We start from the raw sequence: 14,283 nt of genomic DNA, 5'->3' as shown, positions 1-14,283 counted from the left end.
TTGCCCAGGGTCACATAGCTAGTAAATGTCTGAGGCTAGATTTGAACTCAGGAAGATGAGTTTTCCTGAATCCAGACCTGGCACTCTATCTACTTGTGCTGGAGTCAGGAAGACCCGAGTTCAAATCCAGCCTCGGACACTTACTAGCTACATGACCTAGGGACAAGTCATTTAACCTCTGCCTCAGTTTCCCCAACTGTAAAAAGAAGATAATAACATCTACCTCACACAGTTACTGCATTCTCTCTGGTTATCCTCCATGACTAGATCTTTCTCCCTTCTCCACTCCAACTACTGATCTCTTTGACTTCTTTTAAATTCCAACTAAAATAATCAAGAAAAATCCCCCACAATATCTTTATGGACAAGATAGAGAAAAGTAGACAGCTATGGATAGAAATCATATGGGTTAAAATATTGGTTGAACAACCAGTATTGAGTAGGTATTCATGATTAATGAATTGATGCTAACATAGAAGGACATCTCTGGAAAAATACTCCAAGATTCAACTCCTAATTGTGTGTTCTATTCTATATTTATGTCAGTGAATAAGATGAGATCAAAGAAGGTATGTTTAGGAAATTTCTGGGTGCCATGAAGATGAGAGAGAGCTAATATAATGAATAATGAAATGGAATCAAAACAGATTATTATAATCCTACAATAAGCCTTACTTCCTATAGCAGACCTTTCCTGATCCCTCTCTATCCTTAGCTGTTAAAGCCCCTTCCCTCAAAATAATTTTGTATTTATTTTATATGCAATTTGTATTTACTTATCTGTGTATGTGTTGTTTCCTACAAATAAAATATAAGCTCCTTGAGGTCATGGACTGTTTCATTTTTGTCTTCATATCCCCAGCACCCAGCATAGTACCTATTACTTTAAAATTGTTCATCAAACTAAATTAAACCTCAACAGATTAGAACAATGGGTTAGACCTAATAATTAGATATCTATGGTTGAGTGCTATTTTAAAAAGGAGTTTTAGTAGACTACAACTTTCATGAAAATAGTAATGCAATATGGCAGCAAAAATAAAGTAAAAACAACAGTAATCTTGGGTTATAACAACAAAAAGCAGTGTCTAGAATGAGGAGGATGGATAGCTCCACTAAACTTTGTCCTGTTCATCCCACATCTGCAGTTATATGTCTCATTCTGGGAATCACATTTTGGGAAGGACAATGACAGGCTAGACACATCCAGAGGAGGGCAACTTCAATGGTAAGAGAACTGAAAATCATGATATTTGGATAACCAATTATCAAGTATGTCATAGAAAGAATTATTGTAGAGTCCTTAGAAGTAGCCCCCCAACTCTCACATTGGGTCCCCTAAACAAGGCTATCCCAGGTTCAACGTATTCTCCGTCCACATCTTCTCAAAAATACAGCTCATGAGCCCCTACCAATATGGTTTTTTTCCTACTCAGCCCAAGGACACCATTGGCACCAAGCAAAGGAATTTAATCAGCATAGTAAGCAAAAGATCAATAATACATTTCCCCTTTTAAACATAGGACAAATTTTTCCATAATGTATACACTATTAACAGGAAAGGAAGGGGTACAAACATTGAAAATACACAGGGCCAAGACATACATGCAGAAGGGTACACAGGTAGGGAACGAGTGTGGCCAGGATATATGGGAGAGAAACACTTATAATGAATATATGAGGCCAAGGCACATGTGTAAAGGGACCCAGGTAGTGAACAGGAATGACCAGGATTCAAGTGAATAACATTCACTTGTAGTGAATATGTGAGGCCGAGGCATATATATAAAGGGACAACTCGCATCAATAACATTGAAGAGCCACTGATGTCCTTTGGTGAAGCTATCACATTGTTCCCACTGAATCTGGTTTGTGGAGTATGCGGTCTTTGCTAGGTGCAGAGTCTATGCTAGCATATAGCCTTTGCTCCTAACTTGTCTCTGGTGGCTGCTGTTTGGTATTGCTCCAGTAATTACACGTCACTGCTATTTGGTGGTCTTCTGATCTCTTGCTCTCGAACCTTGGGCTCAAGATTATACAGCTACTTTCCCCTTTCACTTCTGGCCTCAGCTAAAATCCCCCTCTGAGATGTTACTTCTTCCTCCTTTGGATAGATTCTGCCACCCAGACACTCCTGTTGCAATTCTTTTTTTAAAGATAATATCCCTAATATGCCCACCAGTCTTCCAAACAAGTGAAAAAACCCTTGGTGACTTTCCGTCATAAAGAGAGCTGTCTATTTCTCTAAACCCTGATTAGAATGGTGTTTCCTCTCCAGAAGGAGACTCCTTGTCCCCTGGGCAATCAATCTTGGACACAGAGCCTGAGCCAATCTAGTTAACTACAGTCCTCAGGAGTAAATCCATCTTTTCTCCTCTATTTCCTCCTTACCAAGGGCAGAATTTCTCTCAGAAGATTCATCAAATTTGGTTATAAATTCCTGTTGGCTCCCTATTTAACTTGCAGTTCCTAAACAGCTTCCAATCAATATCTTCAGCTTCAGGTCCTTCGGGTCAGGTCCCTACATTTTCCACTTAGAAGATTCCTTTGGTCTTCCATGCAAATGAATGGGCGCAGAGGAGTAAATGGTAAGCTTCCGGGGTAACATCATTGTCCTCCTCCGGCCTAGCCACAATTCTATTCCTATTGCACATACAACCTGTGGCTGGCTACAGGCCTGCTACCCTTCGTGTACTGGTTGGACTAGAAAGATTTTAAGGTTCCTTCCCTCTCTGAGGTTCTGTGATTGTGATTCTTCCCTTCCCTTTGTAGAGTATTCTGTGACACAAAATGTTTGGCAAGAGGACAATAAATTGCAGAGAACTGTACACAAGGATTTGGTTGGTTTACCAGAGGCAATATAGCTGTAGGGAACATGGCTTATTCCTAGGAAGGCTAAGTCAGGCATAAAAGCCCTTTTTTATGAATCATGCCACCCTATGAAGCAGCAGAGTACACCATATGAAACCCAAGCCTCCCTCTCAAGGGGTAGTGAGTTTGGTGGAGCGTTCCTTTCCCCAGAGTAATAGTATTGTACCCATTAAACAACATCTTGGAAATGACTGCTAACAGCTAAAAATTGTTTGCAAAACAGCATTTAGATGTAAACCTCTATAACTGCTAGCTAGCTATCTTTCCTCTCTTTGTTGTTGTTGTTTGTTCTTCTTTCTCGAAGAGGACTATGACATCAGGAAGGTGACGCCGTGACATGCAAGTGGATTGGAGGAGGGCTGTGCAAAGTCACCAGCCTCACGTTCTCCTTCGGAGTCATCTGGGTCCAGTGGCAAGACATAGATCAGGATGACTGGAGATGGTCCTGGATGCAGTGGGAGACCGTGGCCTTTTTAAGCTAAAAGTCTTCAATGGGCCTCAGTTTGACTGAAGCAACACCCACTCAGTGATTAAGACTAGGTAAGAAATGAGGCAAAGAATGGCCTCTTTACCTAGTCAAAAAAGAAGAAAAATCAATCTGGGAGGGGAAGACCTTCAGGGTTTCTGGCCAAAACAGACACAATTGCTATTTACTAGCCCTTGTGATGATAAGAAATGACAAGAATGCATATATTCCTGGGGAAAGCAAAAGTTCTGTCTTAGCCCTATGGGCCAGGGTCTTAGGAGTCTGAGCTGTGAGACAAAGCATCTACCACAGTAGTTATGTTTTCTGAAAGACAAACTATCTTCAAGTAAAACCTAAAATTTGTCTTGTTATGATTGTCTCTTAAGTCCTGATCATTCTGTCTTGGTCATGCATAACTATTCTCAAGGCATGTTTGGTACCTGCAATATTTCCATTGCTAGAATTCCAGAACCACTGTTAGAGCCTCCCAGCCCAGGATGGCATAGTTACACTCTGTCCACGGTGATTACCTAGTAGAAACAATTATTGGAAGTTGAAGGTAGGCCAATTGAAGCTGGTTTTTAGGGAAAACTTACCAACAAGTAGAGATGTCCAAAAGTGCAATGGTTTGTCTCAAGAGATGATGGATCTCTTTTCCATGGAGGTCTTCAAGCAAAGGTTGGACAACAACTTGTTGGGGGTGTTATGGTGGGACTTCCTTTCAACTAGCTATAAATCAACTCCTTAAACAGTGATATATTGATAGTAAAATTGACCAAAGAGATCATAAATGCTGAAATAGATTCTGTTCCCTTTTATTCGATGGGTGGGGCAAGAGTCTGGTTCTTAGAAGATTTGGAACTGCTCTCAGATGCAACAAACACAGATGAGATATGAAAAACAAGGTACCTGCTATGTGACTGTCTCCAGGAGAAGTTAGCCATAAACCATGCTCTAATACAATGAGGCCTGGACTAAGGCTCTGTTCCCCACCATAAGACTGAGTTTAACTTTGTCTCACTCACTTCCATAGTAAGCAGATTCACATTTGAATAATTCTCTAAAATAATTAATAGGACTGAGGAAGGCACTTGTGGCCACAAGGGAGACTTTGGAGCCTCCTTCCTTCTTTTCCTTTTTTAAAAATTTTATTTATTTTATTTTTAATTTATAGAATAAAACAAGCATTTCAATAACATCATATAATAAAAAAGATTGCACATGAAACTGCAAGTGTATTATGTATAAGTTGCTATTCCTTTCAAATATATAATAAAGTTATCGTGTAAATTTATTTTTTCTTCCCTCTCCCCGCCCTAGAGATAGCTACCATCAGACACAAAAAGGCATATATGTGTATATGTATACATATATACACATATACATATACATATACACACACATATATAACATATATCATTCCACATACTTATATTTATTAGTTCTTTCTCTGGATGCAGATAGCATCTTGTTCATAGGTCCTTTGTAGTTAATTTGGGCAAAATGACCTCTTAGAGCCTCCTTTCCATAGCCATAGAGTGATACTGTCAAGATACTTCAACCCAGAACATGGAAAGGAGAAACAAATATGTAAATATTTATTCCCAAGTGAATAAATGATTCATGATGGGGTGATGGTCCTACACTGGTTTGTTGTGATCAAATCCATCTAGACTATGATGCTCCATTCTGGGCACCATGTATTGAGAGAAACATTAGCTTTCTGGAACACACCCACAGGAAGAATCACAGAATTGGAGAGTGGAATGGGACCTCAGTGACCATTTAGTCTAACCCATACTTTCCTCCCTTTAACTTATTGCTGAATATTTCTTGCTATTTTAGCTACTTTAGAGAATTATCTCTGGGCAGCTAGGTGGCACAGTGGATAGAGCACCAGGCCTAGAGTCAGGAGGGGTTGAGTTCAATTATGACCTCCGATACGTACTAGCTGTGTGATCCTGGGAAAGTCACTTAATCCCATTCGCTCATCTGTAAAATGAGCTAGAAAAGGAAATGGCAAACCACTCCAGCATCTTTGCCAAGAAAATCCCCAACAGGGTCATGAAGAGTCAGACACCACTCGACAGCAACAAAAGAGACAATCTCCCATATCCTTAACAACCCCTTAGGAGACTGCACTGGAGTGAAGTAAATAGGATCATGGATCTAAAGCTGAAAGGGTCCACAAAGGCCATTGAGTTCAACCCCTTCATCACACTGATGAGGAAACTGAGGCACACCTGCCCAAAGTCACACAGGCACGAAGTGACAGAGGCAGGATGTGAGCCCAGGTCCTCAGTCTCTAGAGCCATAGTAACTGACTGTTATATAGCCCTTCAAAGTCTGAAAAGCACCTGGTGTACATTTGAGCCTCCTAACAGCCCAGTGACAGCGCTATTATTATTCCCATTTTACAGATCAAGAAACCAAGACTTGTGACAAAGTGACTTCATGCTTATATGGTGAGGCTTGCCAAGACCCTTTCATGGCTGCTTGTCCACCTTTGGTGTCCACCTTCACTCAACTTTCACTTGTGGCTCTAAGAAGCTGTAGCCTGAGCACCAGCCATACTCTAGTAAACCATCTTGGCAGACTGGCTAAATCCGGTTGAGGATTACTGAGGGTTTCAAACCCACTAGTGAGTTAGGGGGATGTCTAGCTCAAGCATGTGAAGACTTCCCCAGCAGAATGGGCAGATGAGAACAATTTGTTCCAACAGCCATGAAGGTGGCTGAAGCAGGCTCTGTGGAGCACTTAAAACTTGGTCAGACATCAAAGATGCCAAGGTCATCCACTATACCTTGGGCCATTGCCAGTCATTCTAACTTTTGTCTTGCCACTGGACTTCAATGACTATGGAAGAAAGAGTGAGGCTGACAACTTAGTGCAACTCTGCTTCACTTAAATCCAATTCACGTGCAAATCAAGACATCACCCCATGATGTCACTGGTCCTCTTCAAAAATGAAGGATGAACAACAATAGGATTGAGAGCTGAAAAGCTTGGAGATCTAATAGTCTGAACCTTCCCATTTTACAGATGAGAAAATGGAGGCCTAGAAAGGTTAAGTGATTTGCCTGAGGTCACAGAGATAGCACATTGCAGAAATGCTGTTCAAACCTACCTTCCATGCCAAAACCTTTCTATGGCTCTGAATTTACAAATTTTTACCTACCTATTCAAAAAATGGAATCATTCATATTTGTTTGGAATAAATCTTGACCTGAATTAAACAATAACATTGATTAGGTCACCTTGGAAAAAAAACAGGGAAAAAATTGCCATTTTGACCTGTGACAACCTTGTGACAAATTCAGTTATAGGCCTTGCTCTTGGTTCAGTCATAATTGGTTACATATCGTAAGCTAAATACCCTCAGGTGTAGACATACTTCTATATATACATCAATCTGAAAGCATTTTATCAAGTGTAGACTATATTCCAGGCATGGTGCTAAGCTATGGAGAGACACAGAAAGGTTAAAAAACAAACAACAAAAAACAGATCTTAGACAGTCAAGGACATCATATTCTAGTGGGGGAGACATCATATATAAATCAATAATACAAGATAAATACATAGTAGATAGGAAATAGTCTCAGAGAGGAAAGTGCTATCAGCCAGGCCAGAGATGACTGAGAAAGGCCTACTGTAGAAAGTCTTAGGTGAGAGTAGACTTTAAGGAATCCAAGGAAACTAGGAGGTGGAGGTGAGGAAAGAAGGAATCCCAAAGGGTATTTTACATATTGTGGGACAGTCAATACAAAAGCAATGGGACAGAAGATGGAGTGTCATGTGTGAGAAAGAGTACATAAGCCAAAATGACTGGATCATAGAATGTGGGCAGGGAAATAAAGTGCTAGACTAGAATGTTAGGAAGAGGTTGGGTTATGCCAAACAGAGGACTTTATATTTGATCCGTGAGATAATAAGGAACCATTGGAGTTTATAAGTTGAGAAGGGGGTGGGGGATGAAGTGGGCAGACCTAAGCTATAGGAAAATCACTTTGGCAACTGAGGGGAAGATGGAGGAGAGAGAGATTTGAGGCAGGGAGACCAGTTAGAAGGCTGTTGCATCCCCAATTAATAAATGATCAAAGGAAATGAACAGGCAGTTTTCTGACAAAAAACCTATCACTAGTCACATAAAAAAATGCTCCAAATCACTTCTGTTTATAGAAATGCAAATTAAAACAACTCTGAGGCATCACCTCACACCTATCAGATGGCCTAACATGACAGAAAAGGAAAGTGACAAATGATAGAGCAGATGTGGAAAAATAGAGACACTAATGAACTGTGGTGGAGTTGTGAACTGATCCAACCATTCTGGAGAATAATTTGGAACTATGCCCAAGGGGCTTTCAAACTGTGCATACCCTGTGACCCAGCAATACTACTGGTAGGTTTATATCCCAAAGAGATGAAAGAAAAGGGGAAAGGACTTATTTGTAAAAAATATGTGTGTGATTGTGCCTGTGTGTATATAAGCTCTTTTTATGGTGGCAAATAACTGGAAATTGAGAGTTTGCCAATCGATTGGGGAATGGCTGAACAAGTTATGATATATAATTGTAATAGAATACCATCGTGCTATAAGAAATGATGACAGGGATGGGTTCAGAAAAACTTGGAAAGTCTTAAATAAACTGATACAAAGTGAATTGAGCAGAACCAGGAGAACACTGTATACAGTAACAAAAATATGGTAACAATGATCAGCTGAGAAAGGCTTAGCTACTCTGACCAAGACAATTCCAAAGGATTCCTGATGGTAAATACTACCAACCTCCAGGGAGAGTGAGAGAGCTGATGAACTCTCGAGTGAAGATTGAAACATACTTTTTTCCACTTTATTTTCCACACTTCATTGTGTGTATTCTTTTACAACATGGCTAATATTAAAATATGTTTTGCATGACATACATAATCAATATCATATTGCTCATCTTCTAAAGGAGTGTGGGAGGGGTGAGAGGAAGGGAGAGACTTTGGAACTTAACATTTTTAAATGAATGTTAAAATTTTTTTACTGTAATTGGGAATTAAATATATATACATACACATATAAGTATATTTTTAAAGAAGGCTATTGCAATAGTCAATGCCAGAGGTGATGGGAGCTTGACCTAGGATGGTGACTGTACGAGTAGAGAAAAGGAGATATACATGAGAACTGCCATTAAGGTAGAAGTGATAAGATTTGGCAACAGATTGGATATGGAGAATGAGAGTCAGGAGAGGAGGAAGACACCAAGTTTGCGTAGCCTATGATGCTTTTTGCAAAGAATCATAGAATCTTAATGCTGGATGGGACAATAGAGGCCACATAGTCAAGACCATACCTGAAGCATGAATCCCTTCTAAAACACCCTTGACAAATACTTGTAAAAACACTCAATCTCTGATTAAAGACTTCTGGTTCTGGGGTATTCACTACCTTACAACACAGCCCAGGGTGGGAAATTTCCCCTCATATTGAATTTAAATTTGTCTTCCTAATGTTTTCAGTCCTTCGTTCTGGTTTGTCCCTCTGAAGCCAAGCAAAATAAGCTTACTCCTTCTTCTATTGGACAGCTTTCACCCATATGAAAACACCTATTTGTAGGTTCAGAGAAGCATTATGGCTTGGTGGATAGAGCCAGACTCAGTAAGGAGGACCTGGGATCAAGGACCACCTCTGAAAACACTGGCTGGGGGATCCTGGGAGAATCACTTCTCAGAACCTCCCAAACAACTCTCTAAGACTTGAAGCTGCAGATTGCATTGATAGGGGGTTTCCTCAGCAGGGATGACCCATACCAATAAAATTGTAGGTCCAAATCTCCCACCCCCAACCTGTCCCACCTAAAATTCACAGAATCTAGAGCTCATAGGGGCCTTAATTATCATGTAGTCCAGTGATTCTCAAAGTATGGTCCATAGACCCCAGGGGATCCCTGAGTCCCTTTGAGAGGGTTCATGAGGTCAGAACTATTTTCATAATAATGTTAAAAAATTATTTGCCTATTAAAATACTTCTCCCTTTTCCAAATACACACATCTATGTGAGGCCAGATTTTCTTCATATACTTCAACCAAAGCTTGGAAAAAAAATTAATAATTACAGAAAGAAAGAATGAATACAAAAAAGATATAAGAATCCAGCTGTGTTCTATTAAACCAAACAATAAGGATATTTGCAAAAATATGCAAAACAATGCCACTCTTCTCACTTTTTTTGTTTTGAAAAATAATTTTTTATAAAATTATGTTATATTCACATGTAATTGATTGGTTGTGATTTTAAATGAATTAATAAATCCTTTTTAAAAAAACTGATCAGTTTTTATTTCCAATACATCAAATATTGGTAGATATAAGTCACAAAACAAAAGCTCTTTTAAGTTCTCAATGATTTTTAAGAATATAAAGGGGAGGGGCAGCTAGATGGCACAATGGAAAGAGCTCCAGGCCTTGGATTCAGGAAGACCTGAGTTCAAATCCAGCCTCAGACACTTGACACTTACTAGCTGTATGACCCTGGGCAAGTCACTTAACCCTGATCGAGTCACCCAATAAATAAATAAATAAAAAGTTTAAAAAGAATATAAAAGGGTCCTGAATCCAAATAGTTTGGTAACTGTTGATCTAACCTAACCTGCTCATATCAACGTAAGCAAAGCAAGCCTGGGGGCAAGAAACCCACCTAAAATCACAGCTATTGAGTGACAGGACTAGGTTTAGAACCATAGTCCCTGACTCCGTGGCTGATGTTCTTTCCACCACACCACACTGCTGGGTTCTTTTCTTCCAGCTATTAAGCTGACGTGGGAGGGTGTTCAGGGAAGGCTGCTACACCTCTAAGCGTTGTTTGCCACTCCAGCTTTACAGGCTGGGCTGTGCCTACCATATTCTCTTTCAAGGCCTGGCTCGGCTCACTCCTATGATGCATCTATCCATATGTAGGCTGGTGAAAGGGTATATGATAATAATAATAGCTAGTATTTATATAGTGCTTTAAGGTTTGCAAAGTGCTTTAGAAGTACTCCCTTGATTTATCCATCCTGGGAGATAAGAGCTATTTTACAGATGAGGAAACAAGGCAGCCAGTGGTTAAGTGACTTCCCCAGGATCAGACCATTGGGCATGGTATGGCATATTTTCTTCCAAGGCCTGACCTTGGCACATTTCTGAGATACCTCTATATCTATATAGGCTTGTGAGAAGATATATAAGTAAGAGTCTGAAGCTGGATTTGAACTCAGATCTTCCTGGCTCCAGGTTTAGTGCTCAATAAACTATGTCACCTAGGTTCCTAGATCACTGCGGTCCACTTTGAGATCCTTAATTGAAAAAGAGGAGTATGAACTTAGCCAAAGGTGTGGCACACAGCTACGGCCAGGTGAAACACAGAGATGAGCAGGACATAGCTATTTTCATCTCATTCCAGCCAAGTCATCTCCTTAATGGACAAAGCTCTGTTCAATCTACTTTTTAAATGCCAGATGCCATTTACCCCAACTCCAACAAAGACACTGGGCTAATGAGATCATTAGAGACATCCCTTAGTGAGCAGAAGCTCTAGAGGAATCATGAGGAGACTTTGTTCTATGAGAATCTAGCAAACTTATCGCCGCTGGTCCTCTTTGAGTTAAAGAAGTAAGAAGCAGCTGCCAGTTGGCCTGTCCTTGGAACAGCCGTACTAGTTAACTAACTCTTAACACAATTATATGGCATCATCTGAAAGACAATGGAGTCAACTCTCTGGGATCTTAACAAGGGCCAAGGTAAATAAATGCAATTTAAATCCATGGAATATCCAGAAATATCCTCAATTCACCAATGCCAACCTTCCACCTTACAAAGTCTTTCAGAAGAACTACTTTCCCCACTCCCTCCACTTAACAGTATTTTATTTTTTCTAATTACATGCAAAGACAGTTTTCAACATTCACTTTTATAAGATTTTGAGTTCCAAATTTTTTTCTCCTTTCCTCACTCTTGAAGACGGCAAGCAATCTGGCATAGGCTACACATGTACAATCACATTACACATATTTCCACATTAGTCATGTTGTGAAAGAAGAATCAGAACAAAAGGGAAAAACCACCAAAAACAGTGAAAATAGTATGCTTTGATCTGCATTCAGACTCCATAGTTCTTTCCCTGGATGTGGATAGCATTTTCCATCACGAGTCTTTTGGAGTTGTCTCAGATCGTTGCATTGCTGAGAAAGGAACTACAAACAGGGAGCAAAAATGACGGATTTGGATTTAACTCCCTCCCTCTATTGCTGCAATACCCTCCAGGGCATGGGCTAACTAGGAAAGAAGTCAACAAGCATTTATTCCAGGCCCTGTGCTAAGTTCTAGGTATACATAGAAAAGCAAAAGAAGGTTCCTGCCCTCAGGTGGCTCACCAGAGAATGGAAGAGACAACCCGCAAAAGAGCATGTACAAAGTATATAGAGGGAAGGCACTAGCTTTAAGGGGAATCAAGAAAGGCTTCCTGTAGAAGGCAGCCAGGGGACAGAGATCAGGAAGCAGAGTTCTACATACTAGGGCGGCCAGTGGAAATGCCCCAAAGTGGGAGACAGAACATCCTGTGTGAACAACAACAAGGTAGCCAGTGACACTGGACTGCAGAATGCGATGAGGAGGGAAGAGGAATAATGTGTAAGAAGGTGGAAATGGCAGAACGGGGCCAAGGATGGTGGTGGCGAGGAGAGTGAACCAAGGAGATTAATCAGGAGTTAACTGAAGTTACTTGTTTGATCTTCTCCAAAGATAAACGTGACTCACTTATCACAAGTATTTAAGAATCTGGATTCAGAGGTTCCTGTGATAAGAGTCTGCTCCAAAGGTGAATTGTTCTTCCCACTGTCAGAAGCAATCCCCGAGTCTGTCAGCCACCCTCGGATGAAGCTTATGCCTGGGGAGGGCCACCCGCGTCACCCACAGCCAAGTGCATCAAAACTCCTGCACCTGCTGCCATTTACGTGACTGTGGATTTTCAAATGGTGCTTTAAATTTGCAGCAATTATGTAGATGCCCCAATAAACCCTCAAGTCATCATTAGCCATACTCCAGTGAAGCACAATATCATGAGAAGGACCCTACATCTGGAAGGGATCTTGGAGGCCCAAGATTTGACAGATAAGGAATCCGAGGCCCGGTGAGGTGACTTGGTCAAGGTCACACATATAGTAAGTATGCATGGAGAGAGTAAGAGAAGGATTTGAACCCAGGCCCAGAGCTAGTGTTCTCACACTTCTCTGCTACTTGGGCTCACTTTCCACTTCCCATCTTCACCTCTTCTTGGTTTGAACGCCACGGAATGAGATGCATCTGAGCTGCATGTCCCCTGGTGCTCCCCCTCCCTTTACATGTTCTTTTTGTGTGTTATCCTCCACTAAACTGTAAGCTACTTGAGGGCAGGGACTATCATTCTTTTCCTTATTTATATCCCCTTCCCTTAGCACAGTGCCTAGCACAGAATAGGTGCCTTTTTTGAATTGAATTGAATTGAATTACCTCCAACAGAATTGTCAAGATATTAGGAGATACACTGTTTTCTGGAGCTAAGGCCCAGCAAGGAAGTTGTGCCCTGAACTCCGTGCAACAACAGTCCTTTGTGCTCACCCTCTAGATGATCTCACCCCCTGGCAAAATCACCTAATTATTGTATTGCTTTGACCAGCATCAGGTGTTCTTTGAGCTTGGACAAGTTGTGGTTGTGAAGCCCTGCTATGAATCAAACCCCTCATTGTCAGGGCTACAGCTCACCGTGTAACTGCTGGTACAAGTATTGAGATCTCCCCACACTGCCTCGGGTCCCCCACTAGGGGCGGGGCCCCGGCACACGTGTCCAGATCCCCTCCTTGCTTGCAAGTCATTTCCCTCTCTTATTAAACTTCTATTTGATTCCTGACTCTCCCATCTCTGGCCTGCTCTGTTTGGCTCCAGCCGCCCACAGGTTAGATAGAGGCCAGTTTGGTCTGGTTGGCAGAACTCATGACAGGCACATTGATTAGGCTGGGATACTTGAGTGCAGGTTAATGCCAGGTATAAGCAGCTGGTAATCACCTTAAATTGTCAGCCCTGGGGTCACCTGAGAGCCATTTACTAGGAGACAACTGTTACAATGCATTATTCCTGAAATTGCCTGTTGATCATTTACTGGTTTTAAACAGCTGAGCATTCCTTTCCCTTGCACTTAAATGAGGTTGGGCAGCAGCTGAGTGAGCCCTGGGACACAGCATTTTCATTCCTAAGTCTTAATCTATTCCCACTGCAATCATACTAAACCATCTATCTATCTATCTATCTATCTATCTATCTATCTATCTATCTATCTATCTATCTATCTATCCATCCATCCATCTATCTATCTATCTATTATCTAATCACAAAAATGCACATATATAATTGTTTATTATGTTACTATTATATACACACATATGTATGCTATATGTTATACAGTAAACTAGACTCCCATTATCTTTCACCTAGACTATTGCAATCCTCTTCTAATCGGTCTCCCTTCCTTCAGTGTATATCCTCTCCAATCCATCTGCAATGTGTATGTTCTGATCCTCTCTCTCAGGGCCAGGCCGCCTTCTGCCTCTCAGGATTCTAGGGTACTCTGAGGGGTTTGTGGGTACCTTTTCTCTACTACTAGCCTGAGCCCTACCAGCTGCATTTCCTGTAATTTGTTATGAGGCCAGTGACTAGCACCCCAGTTCCTTTTAACATCAGGTAGTTTTTACAAAGGGATATTTATTTCAAAGCTATAGTGAGAGCAAACATGTAAACATTTCCCAAAATATCTCAAGCGCGTATTCTCCCCTAGCCCACCTCAGTCTCTGGGAGAGTAGACTCAAATTTTAGCTCAGTTCCTACATAGCACTAGTCCTAACAAGTTCGTATCCAGATGTGAAACAAATATCAGCTGAATCCTT

Source organism: Phascolarctos cinereus, unplaced genomic scaffold (assembly GCF_003287225.1).
Source record: "Phascolarctos cinereus isolate Bilbo 61053 unplaced genomic scaffold, phaCin_HiC Scaffold_4;HRSCAF=312, whole genome shotgun sequence".
Taxonomy (NCBI): Eukaryota; Metazoa; Chordata; class Mammalia; order Diprotodontia; family Phascolarctidae; genus Phascolarctos; species Phascolarctos cinereus.
This window is presented reverse-complemented; position numbering follows the sequence as displayed.